This window comes from Ambystoma mexicanum, chromosome 14 (genome assembly GCF_040938575.1).
Source record: "Ambystoma mexicanum isolate Mex_15411 chromosome 14, UKY_AmexF1_1, whole genome shotgun sequence".
In the NCBI taxonomy this organism is placed as follows: Eukaryota; Metazoa; Chordata; class Amphibia; order Caudata; family Ambystomatidae; genus Ambystoma; species Ambystoma mexicanum.
In genome coordinates this window covers 293,194,611-293,210,353 of record NC_090940.1, presented here as the reverse complement: position 1 = coordinate 293,210,353, position 15,743 = coordinate 293,194,611, and positions in this window count along the sequence as shown.

Below are 15,743 nucleotides of genomic sequence, written 5' to 3'. Positions count from 1 at the left end.
GGGGAAAATCCTGCTGAAGGGAGCCTCCGATTGGTACTGTGGGCAGAAGCAAGCAGGTGTATCTGCATTATCATGAGGCATCTCACATACTAAAGTGCACCAGCTCCAAATTCCAAATGAATGCTATGGAGTTACAGTTCATGGAGATAAGGTGCACAACTGTAGACCGGCTCTAAATTAGTTGAAGACTTTGCAGGGGCGCGCACATATTTTGCTGAGACCCATAGAGTGTGACAGGGTTGGTCCAAGGGACCCCTACCGCCCCTGAGGCCACAGCCACGAAGGCCCCCACCCTTAAGGAGAAGGTACAACTCACTTCCATCTACCGGCAGAGGTATCTCTGCCGAGGTGATCCCAATGACCGGTGCTTCACCAAGGCTGGGGGTGGGGCACTAAAACTAGACACTCTGCCCTTTTTCCTGACTGCTCAGGTAGATTTCATTACTTTATGCAATCACATCCGCCAAGGCTTTACCTCCCCGGTGAGAAAACTCACCAGCAACCGTGGCAAGCAGTAATTCTTCCTTAATGGTACTAGATGTTGTCAGGTCTGGCCCCATGGCTGGAACAAAAAACCATTATCCATCCAAACTCTACAAAACATTTTAAGATCTTCCTTATTTCTTATAAATTCATGTTTTCTCACTTGTGTTGGATCAAGTGCTCCTACTGCACAACATTAGATGGCCAGCTAGCTTCTGCTTACCTTTTTACTTTGCTTACACCACTGTAACACACATGCTCTGTGGCCTCACAAGACATACCTCTGCCATGATAAAGAGGTGGCAGGACCTCATCCTTGGAGGGGTACCCTATTTATGCCGGTTGGTACTTCTTGTGTTATCTGCATTTAAACATGGCATCCTTCATTTTCTGATGAATTGGAATAACAATCTTAATTTTTGGATAGAACCTAACCTGTACTATTTCATCGAATCCCCTCTAACATGGAGGTTGGTTTGTGACAATAGTTGTCTCTGCTACACATTTAACAACCATTTTGTGGGTTTTCTGATATTATAATATGTCAAACATTCCTTTTTATTGTTTTTTTAGGTATCTTACCACCATCTTTACACATGCCCCTGAGGAAGATCCCCACCCTTTGTATGGGATTAAAACATGTCATGTCGGTCTGAGTTGGGTCCAACAGTTTGCATGTCCATGCTATAAGTGAATTGTGGTGTCTTTCCAACATTAGAACAATTACCAACGTAAATGGGTGTGAATTGGTTTCATTTTGTTTCAATAGCTTTAAGACTGTCCGCTTCCTCCGGAAGGATTGCAAATTGGAATCAGAATTAATCCGCCCATATTACAAGGTTCGATTGTGTAGAGAGGGTGACCGCACAACAAACTAGTACCTTCGAGCCCTAGTCGGCACTCTACCCGATTCTTATGATAGGAACCGCCCCACTTGTAATCCCATGACTGATATGTTTGCACTATAAATAACATTGCGCATACAACATGTTTACCACTGGGTGCTGATTCATGGATTCTAAAGTGCAATGTAACGTGCGGCGCAAAGAATAACCTGTTGCGCCAGGAACGCCCACAGCACGCCACCATGCAAACAAAAACTAGCGCTATCAAACAGCCTTTGTGCCAAGTAAATGTCAAAAAGAAATCAAGGAAGTTATCAACATTACACCACTGCACCACCATACAGCCCCCTGGCGAAACTGCAACCCGCCCCCCACCCCTAACTCCAAGCAGCACCCTGGCGACACTGCAGCCCATACCCCCTATTTCAAAGCAGCACCCCGGCTAAACTTCGCATCGTCCCCCCTAAACCAAAGCAGCACCCCTGGGAAACTGAGGCCCATACCCCTTAACTCAAAGCAGCACCTGGCCAAACTGTGTATCATCCCCCACAACTCAAAGCAGCACCCCGGCAAACCTGTGGCCTGTCCCCCATAGCTCAAAGCAACACCCCCATGAATCTGCATATCACCCAGAACTCCTAGTGAAACTGCAGCATATACCCCCTAACTCAAAGGAGCATCCTGGCGAAACTGTGCATCGTGTCCCCCATGTCAAAGCAGCACTACAGTGAAACTGCGAGCCTTCCCCCATAACTAAAAGCAGCACCCTCAAGTACACGCTCAACTCACTACCCCCACTGACCCCTGCCCCAAACACAGGTGGCCCCCTGAAGTCCTGCCTCATTCCACCACCCCCAATGACCTCCGCCCCAACCCCAGGCAGCCCCTTCAAGTCCTTCCACCTCACCCATTGACCTCTGCCCCACCCCCCGATAGCCCCCCTGCTAGACTGCCCTCCTCCCACTACCCCAACTGACCTCTGTCCAAACCCCCTCAACTCCCCTGCTAGTCCGCCCTCCTCCCACTACCCCAACTGAATTCTGTCTGAACCCCCTCAAGCCCCCTGCTAGTATGCCCTCCTCCCACTACCCCCACTGACTTGTGCCCCCAACCCCACGCTAGTCTGCACCCCTACCAGTCAAATGTGGAGCAACCACCTAACTCGACTCCTCTGGCCTGCCTCTACCATAAAGTACACCTGCACATATCCTCCTCCAACATGGTTAACTGGGAGCACTATCGTTGAATCCGGTATTGTAGCTTCTTTCATGACTCCCTGGTAGACCGCACACAGCTGCACATTAACAGCACAGTATACTGTTGCACCAGTGACGCTTTGACCACTCCATGTACATGCGACATAGTAATGCAATGTAATGCAATTTGGCATTTCTAGAGTGACTTTGTGCCATTGCAATGGCCTCAAAGTGCTGTAGTTGAATGCTCTTGGAGGACCTACGACCGAGGAATCAGAGAATGGTCCAAGTGATGTAAAATGCAGGTGTGCATTTTAGCCTGTACATAGGTAGGTAAGGGTGTCTAGGTCCCTTTATTGCAATCTAGTGTGGGACTCAAGGAGACTGACAATATGTCTATCTAGACTGAGCAATCAGTCATGGCACTCAGCTGCATTCCAGTGGCAGAGGTGCAGATGTGTGCTGGTGGGTAGCAGTAACCTGAGAGGGATACAGCAATGTACCATAGAATGACCAAGTGATGAGTGTAGCCCACTCATCCACAGTGAGGCTACATCTCACCTCAACACCGACAAGGCTAAATACCCATACCAGGGACTCAAGTATGGTCACATCCACATTAGCAAGCAAGTGTCAAAGGAAAACCGAAACATCACTGGACCAGAAAGGAACTCAACATACAATAAATTCAACCCCCAGTAGCGAATGAGCAGAGGTGAATGAGCTGTCACCAGATACAACAAACAATTAAAACATGTGGCTCATGTGAAAATACACATGAACAATGAGAGACCCCAAACACCATCATGATACATCTCACACATCACCACAACCATCCCTGTATGCACACCATTACACACCCACCAAAAAGGACAAACAATACTAACACAATGACACAAAACATGCAGTGCCCTTGAACAAGGAATGGAATTAGATAAACAGTCATTGCCACCTCCAGCCCTCTGATGGTCTCACTCCTACATGTGAAAAACATGTGCACATGTCCAAGGCAATCAAAATAAAGCCACCATGTCAAGCACTAACAACACACAAAATCACCAAACATACATGAACACATTCACCAATGGAGTACAAACTCAACCACAGCCTACAACTGTCACACACACATCCACACCATCTACACAATTCAACAACATGCCTGTATTGCAAAGCACGCATGTAGGCAAGCAACAAATGTACACGACAAATCTGTCAATAACATGAATCCCAAAGCACGTCACCTCCTCACATCTACAAGAGACCACCCATTTGTTATCGAGCATGGATGCAATAACTATCACACACATAGATCATGCACACACGTCCCCCCGGCAAACATCACAGTAACAACATGATACACACAAACTGAGACCCCTACCCACATGCCTGCCATAGAACATATGCACAGGGTGAACATGGAAAATGTAAATGTGGACATGGACAAAGACACCGCAAGAAGTGTGGTATGAACAGTATGAAAACTTGTATTTAAAATAACTCTCTATACAAAAATGAGGGGAAAGGTAAAAATGTCCATGGAGAAAAACAACTAAAACTTTCAAATAAAACCTAATACTATAAAATTATTTACAGTGGCAGCGGGCTACTCTGTACCAATGTCTGACAAGGCTTCAACCAGTGCCGACTCATTCACCACATCCTCTGCCTGCAGGCAGGCCTCTGTTGTTGCTTGCAGGGCTTGCAGGTTGTCCAATATCCGCCTCACTGCCTCCTCCGTTGCCCTGCAAGATTCCTCCAAGATGGCAGCCCACCTCCTTGCCCACCTCTACGGCACGTTGGCCCTGGCCCTCACAATGGCTGCCTCCCTAGCCCACTGCCTCTCCACCACCTGCTGCTTTGTGTACCAAACATAGACGGACACCATGGCCTGTAGGTGTCTGCGGGCCTGCTGCCTCACATTGGCCAAGTGGGTGCCTGTTTGCCTCCTCTGGGTGGTAATGCCCTGCAGCAACTGCCTACTCACTATCACCAACCGCTGCTGCTGGGTATTGTGCAAGCTGCGTAGGAACCCCCTCCACTTGGATGGCAGTTGTTGGGGGTGAATGGTACCTGCACTGTGCAGAAGTGCCTGTTGTCCTCCACTGCCTCTTCGTGTGTTAGTGCCTGGGCAGGCTCAGTGACCACCTCATGTGCTGTCGTAGGAACTTCCACCTCAGGCAGTGACAAAGGCATGAACAGACTGTGGGCGGTGGTCGTGGACTGGTGCGCAAGGGGCCGTGGTGGCAAGGTGGCATGGAACCCTTACTGGAGGATGACTGGGGCACAGAGGAGGAAGTGGAGGAGGGGGCCATTGCATTGGCCAGTCCAGAGACTACCCGAAGGTAGTGAAGTTGCCAAATGTGCCAGGAAGACACGCATCTGCTCGTGATGCTGTACAAGGTGCTTGTGAGATGCATGTATGGCATCACTAATAGATGCCTTCTGCCTCACGATACCCACCAGCAGGGGCTGCACCACATCTTGGATGGCCACATTGGCTGGAAGTGGGGCAGTGGTCTTGGTAGAGGCTTCGCAGAAAGTGGTCACTACTGCCGCAGAAGGTCCAGGGACAGGAGGTTGTGCAGAACCGTCCACAGTAGACTGGACATCCTCATGTTTCTGGTCCATGGGGTGCAGCCTGAACACCCTCTCCGATATCCCCACCTCACCCTGTGGGCTGGGTTACAATGGCATCCTCCTCTACCTCAATCTACAACAACCCAAATGACTCTAGAGAGAATGCATACTCCCTGACTGTCAAACTCTCCTTCTCGCCCAAATGCACAATTGCCATCTATATTATCTACCGGCCGGCCGGTCCATTGCTTGACTTTTAGGAAAATTTCCTCCATCTCCTATGTGAAAACCTCAAAACCAACACAAAATTCATCCTACTAGGTAACCTAAACCTTGCTCTCAATAATCCAAAAGACAAACAAGCCAAATCCCTTGCCAAAGCACTTCAGGATCTGGGATTCCTGCAACAAGTCACTAACCCCACTCACTCCAAAGGACGAATCCTAGACTGGGTAGCCGACCACAACTGCACAGCCGACATCAGCACTAACACCCCCTGCCCCTGGACTGACCACCGTCTCATTCACTTCTCCAACCCCAACGCCACCAAAACTGTTCAACATAAAACTCCATCTCCGCCAGCATTAGCCAGGAGCGCACGTAACCTAACTAAAAAGAAGCTCCTACCATTTCTAGAGGTTTGGGCCCTCAAGCCGCCATTCTCCAATGACCCCTTGGTTCTAGTAAAAGCTATACAATCTAACACTTAAAAAAGCAGTCAATACCATTGCGACCCTAGAGAGGAAGAAAACAAAAGGAAAGAAACATGCCAATTCTTGGTACACTGAAGAACTCAAAGAATTATACACTCTAAAGCGCGGCACGCTTAACAATCGGATCCACAGAATTCCACATTAGAAGCCTACAAAAAACTTGCCAACCAATAAAAAAAGCCATTACTCTAGCCAAATCCACATCTTATAACACAAGACTCACTAATGCTAAATCTGAGCCTAAAGAAATGTTCGACATAGTCAAGGAATTGGCTACCCCAGGCCCCTGCACCTATGACTGAAAGATGAATCATGGTGCCAGAGTATCCAAACAGCCAACAAAATAGACCTGCTACAGAAAAAACTTAAGGCTCACTATAATGCTCTGCCCAAATCTGACCTGCGCATCTCACCAACGAAACACTGCCACACTAAGGAAAATACTTTCTTCTCCTTCAAAGATGTTTCATAAGCTGAAGTATTAGCCCTCCTTAAACACATAAAGCCTTCACATAAAGCCTTCCACTGCAAGGGTGATATCTTCCCGGCCAGCCTCATCCAGGACTGCGCAGGCACCCTAGGACCATTCTTGACAGCATCTATAAATGTGTCATTCTCATCCGGCCCTGTCCCAACATGTCTCAGAGGCTTGGGTTCGCCCACTCGCTTCCACGACACATTCGACACACCCAAGACTATATGTCATTCCGCAAAGTACTAAAAGCGTGGCTCTTTCCATAACACCAACCGCAACCTTAATGATGTGACTGAACTTCCAACAACCCAACGACTAAATCCACAATGGAACTCCCAACCATGTCATCAATGAATACGCCCATTGATCTGACTATAGACACTTGTATACCGAACACTGAATAATGATCTCCTTGGATCATAACTCTGTGGCAATCGCCAATTCCCATGAGGCCGCTGTGCCCTTAGCCCATATAGCGGCCCTGTAAAGACGCTCTGGCCCATTATTGCCCCGTGTGTCACTGTGTACATCTGCCCTCCTATTCCTGCGATGTTGCTATGTATCCCTCTATAATGCCCTCCCTTATAGCCCCTGTGATGTTGCTGCATGCCCCACTGTGCTCGTGTGTTGTGTACCCTGCCTTTTGTTCCCCATGATGCAGCTATGTATCCCACTGCCGCCCCCGCCTTGTCGCTGTAAGCCCAGCCCTCTGTCGCTGTGTGCCCCTGTGTGCCCGTTTGTCGCTGTGTACCCTGCCCTCCTGTTCCTGTGAGGTCGCTATGTATCCCTCTATGCTGCCCTACCCTCTAGTCCCTGTGATGTCGCTGTGTGCCCATGTGTTCCCGTGATGTCGCTATGTATCCCTCTGTACTGCCCTACCCTTTAATCCCTGTGATGTCGCTGTGTGCCCACCGTGCCCGTGTGTCACTATGTACCCTGCCTTCTTGTTCCCAATTGATGTTGCTATTTATCCCTCTGCCACCCCGTCCTGTCACTGTAAGCCCAGCCCTCTGTCACTGTATCCCCTGTGTGTTGTGTACCCCTGCCCTCCTGTTAACCTGCCTGGTCTCAGGCGCTTTAAGCATGAGCCATCATATCATATCACTACGCTTACTCTCTACTATACACCATCACTCAACTAGAGTACAGCTATACCCCTCGATAAATTCGGCCTAGCTGTTCACATACGAACACTACCCCATGAACACCTTATCACTCTGATAAAACGCAGCTATATCCCATGACAAACCAGCCTAGCTGCTCACATAAGCGTTCTACAGGCCTAATGCAGCCAAAACGCAGTGTGGGTGTCCACCCACCAGACTGCACACATTCAACTAATATCTCCACCACCACACCTAATGCTAGGATGCAGCTACCATCAGGCAATTACATCAGCTGCACACATAACTGGTGCTCCCACACACCCTACAACACTTTTTCTCTCTACTGACCTGGACTGCGGTTCCTGAGGGCATTCAACCTACCAGCGGTTTGAGATCATACCAATGATATATAGAGCACTATGTAAATGCCAAATAACATAACACTCCTAAAGAAACATCCTTGGACACTGCCTCACCTAACAACTACAGACCCATCACCACCGTACCATTCATGCTAAACATTCTAGACAAAGCGGCATACATCCAAATCCAACAATTCCTGGAAGATAACAGTATCCTAGGTAAGACGCAATTGGGCTTTCTCCCCGGTCACGGGACGTAATCTGCCCTATTAGATCTAAAAAACCAACTAGGGGAATAATGGACCAGGGCAAGCCAGCTTTGCTACTCCTCCTCGACTTATCTGCATCTTTTGGTCTTGTGGACCGCAAGACACTCTGCAGACAACGTATAAACTCTGCCCAATTCACTCCTGAAGCCGTCCCACTCAGGGTGACAAAGCAAAAACAAAGAGGTGATGCTGGAAGGTTTAGAATGAATCTTAACCACTGGCATTGCTCTGGGCAACCCTTCAGACCACCGTTTCTTGCCTGCCAAGCCATTACAGAAGGAGAAAGACCATATGCAAATCAGGCTTGGCCCCACCCCAAAAGGGGCAGTCCAACCTGAACTGCTAGGTCAGTCTAAATCTTCCAGCCATCACATCTTTGTTTTTGCTTTGTCACCCCGAGTGGGACGGGTATGCCCAGACGTGGGTCCCGTGCCTGCTGGGCCTAGAGACCCAAGCTACTCCTCACTGATGAGGCCCAACAAGGCAAAACATGTTTGGGGATGCTTGTGGTCTCATGCAGAAGGGGTGTGACCTAGCAGTTCGGGCTGGACTGCCCCTTTTGGAGTGGGACCAAGCCTGATTTGCATATGGTTTTTCCCCTTATGTAATGGCTTGGCAGGCGAAGAACGATGGTCTGTAGGGTTGCCCAGAGCAACGCCAGTGGTTAAGATTCAGTCTAAATCTTCCAGCCATCACATCTTTATTTTTGCTTTGTCACCCTGAGTGGGACGGGTATGCCCAGACGTGGGTCCCGTGCCTGCTGGGGCTAGAGACCCAAGCTACTCTTCACTGATGAGGCCCAACAAAGCCGAAACATGTTTGGGGATGCTTGTGGTCTCGTGCAGAAGGGATGTGACCTAGCAGTTCGGGCTGGACTGCCCCCTTTGGGGTGGGACCAAGCCTGATTTGCATATGGTTATTCCCCTTCTGTAATGGCTTGGCAGGCAAAGAATGATGGTCTGGAGGGTTGCCCAGAGTAACGCCCATGGTTAAGATTCAGTCTAAATCTTCCAGTCATCACATCTTTGTTTTTGCTTTGTCACCCCGAGTGGGACGGGTATGCCCAGATGTGGGTCCCGTGCCTGCTGGGCCTAGAGACCCAAGCTACTCCTCACTGATGAGGCCCAACAAGGCCAAAACATGTTTGGGGATGCTTGTGGTCTCGTGCAGAAGGGATGTGACCTAGCAGTTCGGGCTGGACTGCCCCTTTTGGGGTGGGACCAAGCCTGTTTTGAATATGGCGTTTCCCCTTCTTTAATGGCTTGGCAGGCGAAGAACGATGGTCTGGAGGGTTGCCCAGAGCAACGCCAGTGGTTAAGATTCAGTCTAAATCTTCCAGTCATCACATCTTTGTTTTTGTTTCCTCAACGGGGACAAGACCGAAATCCCCATTGTAGGCCCCAAGGAAGCACTCAACAAACTGGACAAACAATACAGCACCTTTGGCATCGATAACACCCAAATCGCTGTCTCATCAGCAGTAAAAACCTTGGGTGTATACATTGATTCTACCCTCTCCATGAAAAGCAAAGTTAGCGCCATTGCATGCTCAGCTGCTTTCACAAACAAATTGATCAATGCAGTCAAACATACCTATCTAAGCAAAACTGCCTCTCCATAGCCAGAGCCACCATTGGGACAAAACCGGACTACTGTAACATCCTCTTTGCTGTTACCTCAGTCAAACATCTCTACAGACTGCAGTTCATTCCAAATAGTTCTCTCAGTGCAGCGTTGAACATTCCCAAAAGGGAGCACATTTCCCACTCAAGGCGCGAGGCGCACTGGCTCCCGGTCAAAGAACGTATTATATTCAAGACCCTAGAGATAACACATAAGTGCCACTCACTCTCAACCCCCTCATATCTTTCAGAAAAGATAGTCTGAGCCACCTCTTTCAGACCAGAACGCTCCCTCCACTCTAATCAGCTTAACATCCCTACCTTCAAAAGGGTCAAAGCCGCAGGGGCAAGCCTCCTATTCTTAGCTCCCAAACAATGGAATGCCCTCCCTATGACCATCAGGAATGAGATATCTCATTTTTCTTTCTGCAAAGCACTTCAACTAGCTCACACTACATCACAAGTCCTACGCATACAGCGGTTCTAGGAACTTGGTGTGATCACTGTGTTCTCCCGTAACTACGGAACAGTGTAGACACTTGTGTCTATCTTTGCCTCTTACTTTCACCGCTATTTCAATGTCAATGTAACCACCATCTGTCTCTTATTTGGATCACTGTAAAAAATAACCACAGACAGGTGATACTGTTGTTCTCATGTAACTAACTAAGCTTGCTGTAACCGTGCCACAATGCCCTCAGGCTGCTTTGTGTGCTTTATAAATGTACAAAATAAAAATAAATAAATAAATTAAATATCGCGCTAGAACAGCTGCATTACCCCGCGCAAGTGACTAGGGAGAGTCTTGCTGCAACGATTGCAGAAGACTGGTTTGTTCCAAATCTGTTCAATCACGTTGCATTCTATGTAGTAAATTGCATCGTATGTCAGAGGTTTACTGATCGGCATGCACTGTGAACCATTAGAGGAGTTATTCCTAGACCGAATGGTCCCTTTCAGCATTTACATATTGACTATGTTGATATGCTGCAGGTGTGTAATGAATACAGATATTTGATAGTGGTGGTGTGTCCCTTCTCCAGGTGGATCGAAACAGCTATGTGTACAAACTCTGAAGCCACTTGCACAGTGACATTTTTAATATGTGAAGTATTTCCACAATGGGGTGCATGTGAAGTGCTGAAATCCGATAATGGGCCACATTTTGCCAATGAAATATTTTAACAGATAGGACTGCTACTGAGCATTAAGCGCAAGTTTTCCTCTGATTATCACCTGCAAGTGAACGGAATATGCGAGAGATTCAACGGCCTCTTTAAAGAAAGTATAGCCAAACTCAAGTTAACATTGAAAAAGGGGTGCCTATATTGCTTGGCCTTAGCTTTATATGCCCTTCGGAATCAGCCAGGGTCGGACCACCACCTCACACCCCATGAACTAGTAACAGGGAGGTGAATGAGAATGCCTCTTACACCTCCATCCAGGAGTAGAAGTGATGCCCAGAGCACTGCAAAATTGCTAGGTAATGAAATGCAAACTTATTTGGCACGTATGACCTCTAGCATCTCTCTCGCTTCCGATCAACTCAAGCGCCAAGGGGGGTCAGTCTCAGAACACAGATGAAGACCATTCAGCAACTGGATCTATTGAACTATTATCAGCACCTAAACTATTTGTTGGTGACACCGTAATAATTAGAAACTTCACTAGGAAGTGGCACGATCCAAGATTTAACTGTCCCTTTTGTGTTGAAAATGTCACTCCCTCAGCAGTAAAGGTCCAAGGCAGACAAGCTTGGATCCACCTAAATGACGTCAAGATATACGCCGACGAGACTGCAGTAACCGAGCTGTCGATTCAGAAGCAAGACAAGAAGAAGAATGTCAGCGTGTGCAGACTCGATCGATGACAAAGAAGAAGGACGATAAGGATAATAGCTGATAAATGCAAATTTGCATTTGGACTGTGACTCACCTTGGACACTCCCTATAGATATGATAGCAGGCATGCAACCCGTGCCGAGAGTCGCAGGAATCTTTTGAAATTGAACTTTGGAAAATGGTGATGTATCGCAAATAGGCCTAATCTGGAGTCCGAATTTGACGACTGGAAACACAAACAATTTCCAGACTTGTTTCTCACTGAGTTTTTATTTGGTTGAATCTTCAAATCTATGATCCTGATAGACGGAGATGCCCATAGACTTTTACATGTTGTTTTAGTATTTATCCTTCGAGCTTATCCTGATCTTGTCAGAAGACAGGCTGATGTTAGCATTTTTTTTACAGGCTCCTAAGAATGGCCCTCTAATCAGAAGAAATACTGCAGTTACCAGATTTATTGCAGTTGACTGATTAAAAGTGTTTTTTCTCCTAAAACAAATTGCAAGAAAGATGAGGAATGTTGAATCTGGCACGATTTTGGGGAATGAGCAAGCCCAACCAATTCCAGAATGCCACAAGTGGCGTGGGTTGATATTCTTGTGTATAATAAATGCATGCTCAGTTTCTATCTTTGTCTTCCTGTTTCTCCTGGTTCACACTGTCTATTTCATAGGTCCAGATAAAACGGATGTCCCTTTGATCCTCCCTACTACAGGCACTATTGTAGATTTGCCCATTACTGATGAGCCAAAACCCCTTGTGTTGTGTTCCCATAGTAAAGCTGTTTTAGAGTTGTTTCCATGGGCTGCAAGCATTCTGTTAGGGAGACACAACAGAAATTCAGAGGAAGATAATGACGGGATAAACACTTATCTAGATAGTACAGCATACCTGGGTAATTACATGTGGTACCAGCACAAGAAAAAGGTGGGAGAGAGAACATCGAAGGAGAGTTGCAATGTCTGCATTCTCATACCATATGCCATGGGTACCTCTAAAATATTCATAGCTACAGAAGTACCAGTGAAAAAAGTCCATTGCCTGATGCATCTCGTTCTTTGTCTGACAACAGGACAGTTCCAGGGCCGAACAGCATCCATAGTGTGGATGAATAAAGCAACAAATCAGAGAGAAGATAATGATGTGCAAGACTTACTGACAAGAGAGAAGCCAGAAACAAGGCATCTAGTAAGAAGATACAAACAGCCCGGAATTAATAGAGCAGGAATCAAGATGGAAGAAAACAAGATTCTGCAGTGCAAAGATAAAGATAGGAAGGAAATATGTGATGGTTGGGAGAGAGATCAACTACAAATCAAAGGAACAGTGCTCACTAATGGAGGATGGGCTGATGGATTAGTTGTGTGCAAAGCAGCAGCATTAATCAGATGATTTGAAGTGATTGTGGAAAATGCAGAAAGACAATGCACAGATAAATGGACAAAGATTGCAAAATTTTGACATGGGTCAGCGATAAAGGAGGACCATTACAAATAATACATCTAAAGAGTGCATCCTTATGTTTCAGAAATAATGGCATGGGGAAAGTTGGAGAGAATCACCAGTGTGGCCGAATTTTTGATGTACCATGCATGAAGAAAGGAACATCAATCCTGATGGATCATTATTGGGCTTGTGGGTCCAGAGCCTACATGAAGCTGCCCAAGGACTGGGGAGGGATGTGTTGCTTAGTGCTTATCCATGTTCCAGTGTTAGTAATTCCACAGAGTGACCTGAACATTGTTGAATTTCAGAAAGCTGATGCACATTTGAGAAGGAGAAGATCACTTGAATTTCTCAATCGAACAAGGAGAAATAACTATTTCTCAGCAAAATCAATAGAAGCTGTTGATGGTATTCCATATGAGCACAGATTGTTTAGCCAGACTTCAACAACATTCACTACTATCTTTATACCAGGGATCCAGACGATGGCAAATGCAAAGTGTTGCACATCACTCTCTGGGAGCTCCTGCAGACAATCAATACTACCATAAAGGGATACAATGCTATCAAGGAAGAATTGAAGGCCATACGACTGATGACCCTACAGAATAGGTATGTCCTTGATATGATCACGGCGATTGATGGAGGAGTTTGCACCAAAATCGGACCATCATGTTGCATGTTCATACCTTCTCATGATGACGAAAATGGAACCTTGACAGAAGCCATAATGTTGCTGATGAAACTGCATGATCAGACGGAAGACGACACAGAGGACATTGCAGATGACAGTTGGTTTGTATCTATCTTTTCATGGGTTCCACAATGAATGGCGAACATCTTCAAGTTTCTTGGAGCAGTGTTAGTGATGTATAAATTGTTGTACTATGGAAATGAATATATCCTACTTTGTAACTGCTTCCTTAAGCACCCTTCTACCTCCGGTTCTGGAGCACTATATAAATAAAATAAACAAACAAACAATAATGTTTGGATTCTGTGTAATCAGGATAATAATTACATGGTACAAGAAGACAGCAAAGAAGGCAGTAGAAACGAAGATCATGATCGATGTCGAATCAGGGTTTTTAACCAAGGAGTTGACAGATGAAGATATCAGAAAATATATAGAGGCCAGCACAGCATCTTAGCACCTGAGGGAACAAAGTTCTTGCATCAAAGAGATCACAAGAAATATGTAGGACGGTGGATCTACTGTAATCTGAGTGGACAGTGCAGACACATGACCTGGAGTGTAGATGAACATGTAAAGTCAGCAGGATCCCTGAAGGGAATAGTAAAGTTATGGACCCCGAAGAAGCATTTCTTCAAGAGAAGAATTCAAGATGTGGAGACTGGTGAAGGAGTGGTTGATGAATAATTAGAGGGGAGAGTGTAGAGGAGCAGCCGATTTCCCCTGCAGGCAGTCTCGCCCCCTTCGCACCTATATACTGGAGGCCACAGACCTTGCCATGTTTGAGACGAGTGACTGTGACCATTCCGAGGAGATACTTTGAGAAAAGGTATCCTCTGAGATAACCTTATCCGATGTATCCCCAGAGAGATGATAATCTCCTGGAAGAGATCCCTGAAGGAATATGAAGATGAGAGAAAGGGGACGTCACACAAGAGATGAGCGTGACACACTGAGAAGAGTGGTTAAGAAGAGGATCTATAGACCTTAGCTGGTCTGATAGCACAGCGAGGAGAGTGCTCGCTTTGACATCTGTACAGAGCCTGCTGATGCAGGTTCGAATCCCAGCAAGACTCAGCCTTTTATCCTTCCGAGGTCGATAAATGAGCACCACGCACCATTGGTAATAATAAGCAGCGCTCCAATACCCGAGGGTTCGTAGCGCTATATAAATGCTAAACTTTATTATTATTATAGAATCTGACAACAAAATAAAGAATCGAGTATACTTTTGTTTTTTGTTAGTTCTTTTCTGAATTGAAGGAGCGTGGGGGTGAGTTTGAAACTAATTGGGAGAAGGTTCCATAGTCTTGGGCTTAAGTCAGAGAAGGCTTGTCTTCTGGTCCTTTCCTTATTGCAGCGGTGGATTTCAAGTATGCACGTGTCCTGGCTTCTGGTTGTACGCTGTCCGCCGGAGAGGTTGGGTTTCTCTGTGAGGTAGATGGGTGACTGCCTTATAGATGATGCAGCAAGACTTGAAGGTGATTCATTCATACAGTGGGAGCCAGTGAAGGTCAATGAGGGCCAGGATGATGTGGTTTTATCTGTGTAGACCCTATTATGCAGCGCAATACCTGGTGTAGGCACCCAGGTTTGCGTGGGCTGTCATATGCCAGCAACAACGTCAGTGGTGTGCTGAAATGAGCCTGCTGCCAGAAACAGTAGGGATCTAAGCACTTTCTCCAGGGGGGGTAAGTGCATGAGAGAAGATGGTGGTTGAATCAAGATCATACACCCACTCCCTGACCAGGTTAAGTATGACATGGGGAGGAAATCTGTATCTTGCACACACCTCCTCGTCTGGCATTCTAAATAATGATGTTCTACGGTGAAAGATGTGGGCCCTCATCTTTCTCCTACTTCCATGATGTGTGATCAGTGACACTAACGCAGGGTGTGACATGAGTGGTATTCCTATTTTGAATGGGGTTGCATTGGATGCTTTTATACTAAAGATTACTTTGTGCTTTGTATTATGTGACACGTATTATGTGATGGTAATATCGCAAGATGTACGTTCTCCTTTGGACCTCGGGCAACTGAGCATGAAATCCATCACTAGGGTTTTTGCGGTGGTGGAAATGGAAAAGAATTGGTGGGGTTCCCACAAG